Below are 5,169 nucleotides of genomic sequence, written 5' to 3'. Positions count from 1 at the left end.
GACACTCCCAGCCCCACCTTGCTCCTTATTGATGGCACGAAGGACTGTGCCAAGTCTTAAGTGTGGAGAGGTCAGTACCTGACTTCCGGAGGTAATCTTTCTCTCTTAACACCAATATGTTATTTTTCTTTTGTTAGATAGGATAGATTGCATGATAATAATTGCTTGCATGTATGCTCTGCTTGGTTGAAGTAATAAGTCTCTCTTCAAGACCCTATTTTATTGCATTTCACTAATTTAAATTAAAATTTTTGTCAAACTTGTTTGAAGATTGTAATTTGGAACATGGTTTTAAGAGCTAAGAACACACAACCTGTGAGATTTTGAGCTTAATTATATGGTTACATTATTTAACCATAATTTTTCTTCTTGTGTGTTTTCTTCTCTATGACTGCAATCTTTGGATTGTTCCATTCTATATGTCTATTGTTTAGTGTATATTCATGCATACATATGATTGAGGCTATCATTTGACATTAGCTCACTTATCCCAAATAGCCTACCATCTCATTTACCTTTGTTTGTGATGAGCGGATAATTTGTACGCTTTTTGGCATTGTTTTTAGTATGTTTTTAGTAGTTTTAGTTGAGTTCTTAGTATATTTTTATTAGTTTTTAGTTAAAATTCACTTTTCTGGACTTTACTATGAGTTTGTGTGTTTTTCTGTGATTTCAGGTATTTTCTGGCTGAAATTGAGGGACCTGAGCAAAAATCTGATTCAGAGACTGAAAAGGACTGCAGATGCTGTTGGATTCTGACCTCCCTGCACTCGAAGTGGATTTTCTGGAGCTACAGAAGCCCAATTGGCGCGCTCTCAACGACGTTGGAAAGTAGACATCCTGGGCTTTCCAGCAATATATGATAGTCCATACTTTGCCCAAGATTTGATGGCCCAAACCTGCGTTCAAAGTCACCTACAGAATTTCCAGCGTTAAACGCCGGAACTGGCACCTAAATGGGAGTTAAACGCCCAAACTGGCATAAAAGCTGGCGTTTAACTCCAAGAAGAGTCTCTACACGAAAATGCTTCATTGCTCAGCCCAAGCACACACCAAGTGGGCCCGGAAGTGGATTTTTATGTCATTTACTCATCTCTGTACACCTTAGGCTACTAGTTCTCTATATATAGGACCTTTTACTATTGTATTTTTAATCTTTGGACATCTAGTTCTTAGATCATTAGAGAGTCTTTTGATCATGTTTTGATGATTGAACTCACTTTGGGAGGCTGGCCATTCGGCCATGCCTAGACCTTGTTCTTATGTATTTTCAACGGTGGAGTTTCTACACACCCTAGATTAAGGTGTGGAGCTCTGCTGTACCTCGAGTATTAATGCAATTACTATTGTTCTTCTATTCAATTCCGCTTGTTCTTTGTCCAAGATATCACTTGTTCTTCAACTTGATGAAGGTGATGATTGACACTCATCATCATTCTCACCTATGAACAAGGTGACTGACAACCATTCTTGTTCTACAAGCATTCGAGGCTTAGTGAATATCTCTTGGATTTCTGATTACATGATGCATGGTTGATCGCCTGACAACCGAGTGCTCGCCTGACAAACGAGCCAGCCATTCCGTGAGATCAGAGTCTTCGTGGTATAGGCAAGAACTGATGGCGGCATTCAAGAGAATCCGGAAGGTCTAACCTTGTCTGTGGTATTCTGAGTAGGATTCAATGATTGAATGACTGTGACGTGCTTCAAACTCCTGAGGGCGGGGCGTTAGTGACAGACGCAAAAGAATCACTGGATTCTATTCTGGCCTGATTGAGAACCGACAGATGGATAGCCGATGCTGTGACAGAGCATCAGGAACGTATTTCCAATGAGAGGATGGGAGGTAGCCATTGACAACGGTGAAACCCTTGCATAAGCTTGCCATGGAAAGGAGTAAGAAGGATTGGATGAAGACTGTAGGAAAGCAGAGAGGCGAAAGGGAAAGCATCTTCATACGCTTGTCTGAAGCTCTCACCAATGATATACATAAGTATCTCTATCTTTATCTTATTACTTTATTCATCATCTATACCCATTTGAGTCTGCCTGACTGAGATTTACAAGATGACCATAGCTAGCTTCATACCACCAATCTCCGTGGGATCGACCCTTACTCGCGTAAGGTTTATTACTTGGACGACCCAGTGCACTTGCTGGTTAGTTGTGCGAAGTTGTGTTTATGCCATGGTAGTGAGCACCAAGTTTTTGGCGCCGTTGCCGGGGATTGTTCTTGTGTATGGACAACTGACGGTTCATCTTGTTGCTTAGATTAGGCATTTATTTTTTTCGAAATTCTTGAAGATGAATTCTAGAGTTTCATGATGATTTGTTGAAATCTGGCTGGCTGAGAAGCCATGTCTAATCTCATTGGACCGAGGTTTCAACTTATCATCACAGAAGCTTGTTGATTTTTTATCAATCTTGCTTTTGGAGCAGTGATCTGCTAAGGCTTGGCTGGCCTTTGGCCATGTCTAGTGTTTTGGACCGAAGCTTTCTTTGAAAGCTTGGCTGGCTGTGAAGCCATGTCTAATTCCTGGACCGGAGTCTTAGACTAGCATTGCACTGATTCCTGGAATTCTCATTAAGAATTTTGATATCTTTTTCCACTTAATTTTCGAAAATCACAAAAAAATTCACAAAAACCATAAAAACCAAAAATATTTGATGTTTCTTGCTTGAGTCTAGTGTCTCATCTTAAGTTTGGTGTCAATTGCATGCATTCATGTGTCTTAAGGATCTTCAAGTAATTCTTGATGATTTCTTACTCTGATCTTTGAATTCTTTTGACTTGAGTGTTTATGTGTCTCATATAGTGTCAATAGTATACAAACTGCTAAGTTTGGTATCTTGCATGCATTGTTATTTGATTCTTGTTGCATTTTGATTATTAAAAATCCAAAAATATTTTTTATTTTGTGTCTTTTCAAGTCAATAATACAGAGAATTGAAGCTTCAGAACATACTGCAGAGGAATTATACAGAAAAAGCTGGGCATTCAAAAATGCCCAGTGAAGAAGGCAGACTGGCGTTTAAACGCCAGCCAGGGTACCTGGTTGGGCGTTTAACGCCCAAAAAGGGTGCATTTTGGGCGTTAAACGCCAGAATGGATACCATTCTGGGCGTTTAACGCCAGGATGGTGCTAGGGGAAAGATTTTGTTTTCAAATCAATTTTTTTTTTAAGTTTTCAAAGTTTTTCAAAATCAAATCTTTTTCAAATCATATCTTTTCAATCAAATGTTTTCAAAATTAATTTCTTTCCTTTTTCAAAGATACTTACTAACAATTAATGATTTGATTGAACATTTTTTGCCTTTTCTGTTGAGGAAGGTTTTATGTTTGAATCATATCTTTTCTTGTTAGGCAAGTTATTTATTTTCAAATCAAATCTTTTTTAAAATTGTTTTCAAATCATATCTTTTTAATCACATCTTTTTAAAACCAATCATATCTTCTTAACTACATCTTTGTCAAAATAGTTTACAATCAAATCTTTTTGATTTCTAATTTAAAAATCTTTTTCAAAAATCACTTGATTTCTTTTCCACTTTTATTTTCGAAAATCAATTAGTGTTTTTCAAAAATGTTTTCAAAATATTTTAATTAATTTTCGAAAAATTACTCCCCTCCTCCTCACATCCTTCTATTTATGGAGTACCACTCCTTCTCAATGCACAATTCGAACCTTATCTAATTAAAGTTCGAATTCTTCTTCTCCTTCTTCTTTCTATTTCTCTTGTCCTCTGACACCTCAAGGAATCTCTATACTGTGACATAGAGGACTCCACATTTTCTTGTTCTCTTCTCTTTCATATGAGCAGGAGCAGAGACAAAGGCATTCTTGTTGAAGCTGACCCTGAACCCGAAAAGACCTTGAAGAGAAAACTAAGAGAAGCCAAAGCACAACTCTCTTTAGAGGACCTGACCGAATTCTTCAAAGAAGAAGAAGACATGGCAGCCGAAAACAACAATAATGCAAACAATGCAAGGAAGGTGCTGGGTGACTTTACTGCACCTACTCCTGATTTTTATGGGAGAAGCATCTCTATCCCTGCCATTGGAGCAAACAACTTTGAGCTTAAACCTCAATTAGTTTCTCTAATGCAACAGAATTGCAAGTTCCATGGACTTCCAATGGAAGATCCTCATCAGTTCTTAGCTGAATTCTTGCAAATCTGTGACACAGTCAAGACTAATGGGGTAGACCCTGAGGTCTATAGACTGATGCTATTCCCTTTTGCTGTAAGAGACAGAGCTAGGATATGGTTGGACTCTCAACCTAAAGAAAGCCTGGACTCTTGGGAAAAGCTAGTCAATGCCTTCTTGGCAAAGTTCTTTCCACCTCAAAGATGGAGCAAGCTTAGAGTGGAAGTCCAAACTTTCAGACAGAAGGATGGAGAATCCCTCTATGAAGCTTGGGAAAGATACAAACAATTAATCAGAAAATGTCCTTCTGACATGCTTTCTGAATGGAGCATCATAGGTATCTTCTATGATGGTCTCTCTGAACTATCCAAGATGTCTTTGGATAGCTCTGCTGGAGGATCTCTTCATCTGAAGAAGACGCCTACAGAGGCTCAAGAGCTCATTGAAATGGTTGCAAATAACCAATTCATGTACACTTCTGAAAGGAATCCTGTGAACAATGGGACAAGTCAGAAGAAAGGAGTTCTTGAGATTGATGCTCTGAATGCCATATTGGCTCAGAACAAGATATTGACTCAACAAGTCAATTTGATTTCTCAAAGTCTGTCTGGAATGCAAAATGCACCAAGCAGTACTAAGGAGGCTTCATCTGAGGAAGAAGCTTATGATCATGAGAACCCTTCAATGGAAGAGGTGAATTACCTAGGAGAACCCTATGGAAACACCTATAATTCTTCATGGAGAAATCACCCAAATCTCTCATGGAAGAATCAAGAGAGACCTCAACAAGGTTTCAATAATAATGGTGGAAGAAACAGGTTTAACAATGGCAAACCTTTTCCATCATCTTCTCAGCAACAGACAGAGAATTCTAAGCAGAACCCCTCTAACTTAGCAACTATGGTCTCTGATCTAATCAAAACCACTCAAAGTTTCATGACTGAAACAAGGTCTTCCATTAGGAATTTGGAAGGACAAGTGGGACAGCTGAGCAAGAAAGTTACTGAACTCCCTCCAAGTAC

The 5,169-nt window shown here is 38.6% G+C and overlaps 1 non-coding gene across 1 annotated transcript; it reads right to left on the bottom strand.

The window, feature by feature from the left end:
- Nucleotides 1–4,357: 4,357 nt before the first annotated feature.
- Nucleotides 4,358–4,465, bottom strand: LOC130964244 (small nucleolar RNA R71). Its single transcript, XR_009080346.1, has one exon. It is a non-coding gene; the product is annotated as a small nucleolar RNA R71 (small nucleolar RNA).
- Nucleotides 4,466–5,169: the final 704 nt, after the last annotated feature.

Source organism: Arachis stenosperma, chromosome 2, assembly GCF_014773155.1.
Source record: "Arachis stenosperma cultivar V10309 chromosome 2, arast.V10309.gnm1.PFL2, whole genome shotgun sequence".
In the NCBI taxonomy this organism is placed as follows: Eukaryota; Viridiplantae; Streptophyta; class Magnoliopsida; order Fabales; family Fabaceae; genus Arachis; species Arachis stenosperma.
The sequence above is the reverse complement of the archived record's forward strand: the minus strand, read 5'-3'. Positions and strand labels throughout refer to the sequence as shown.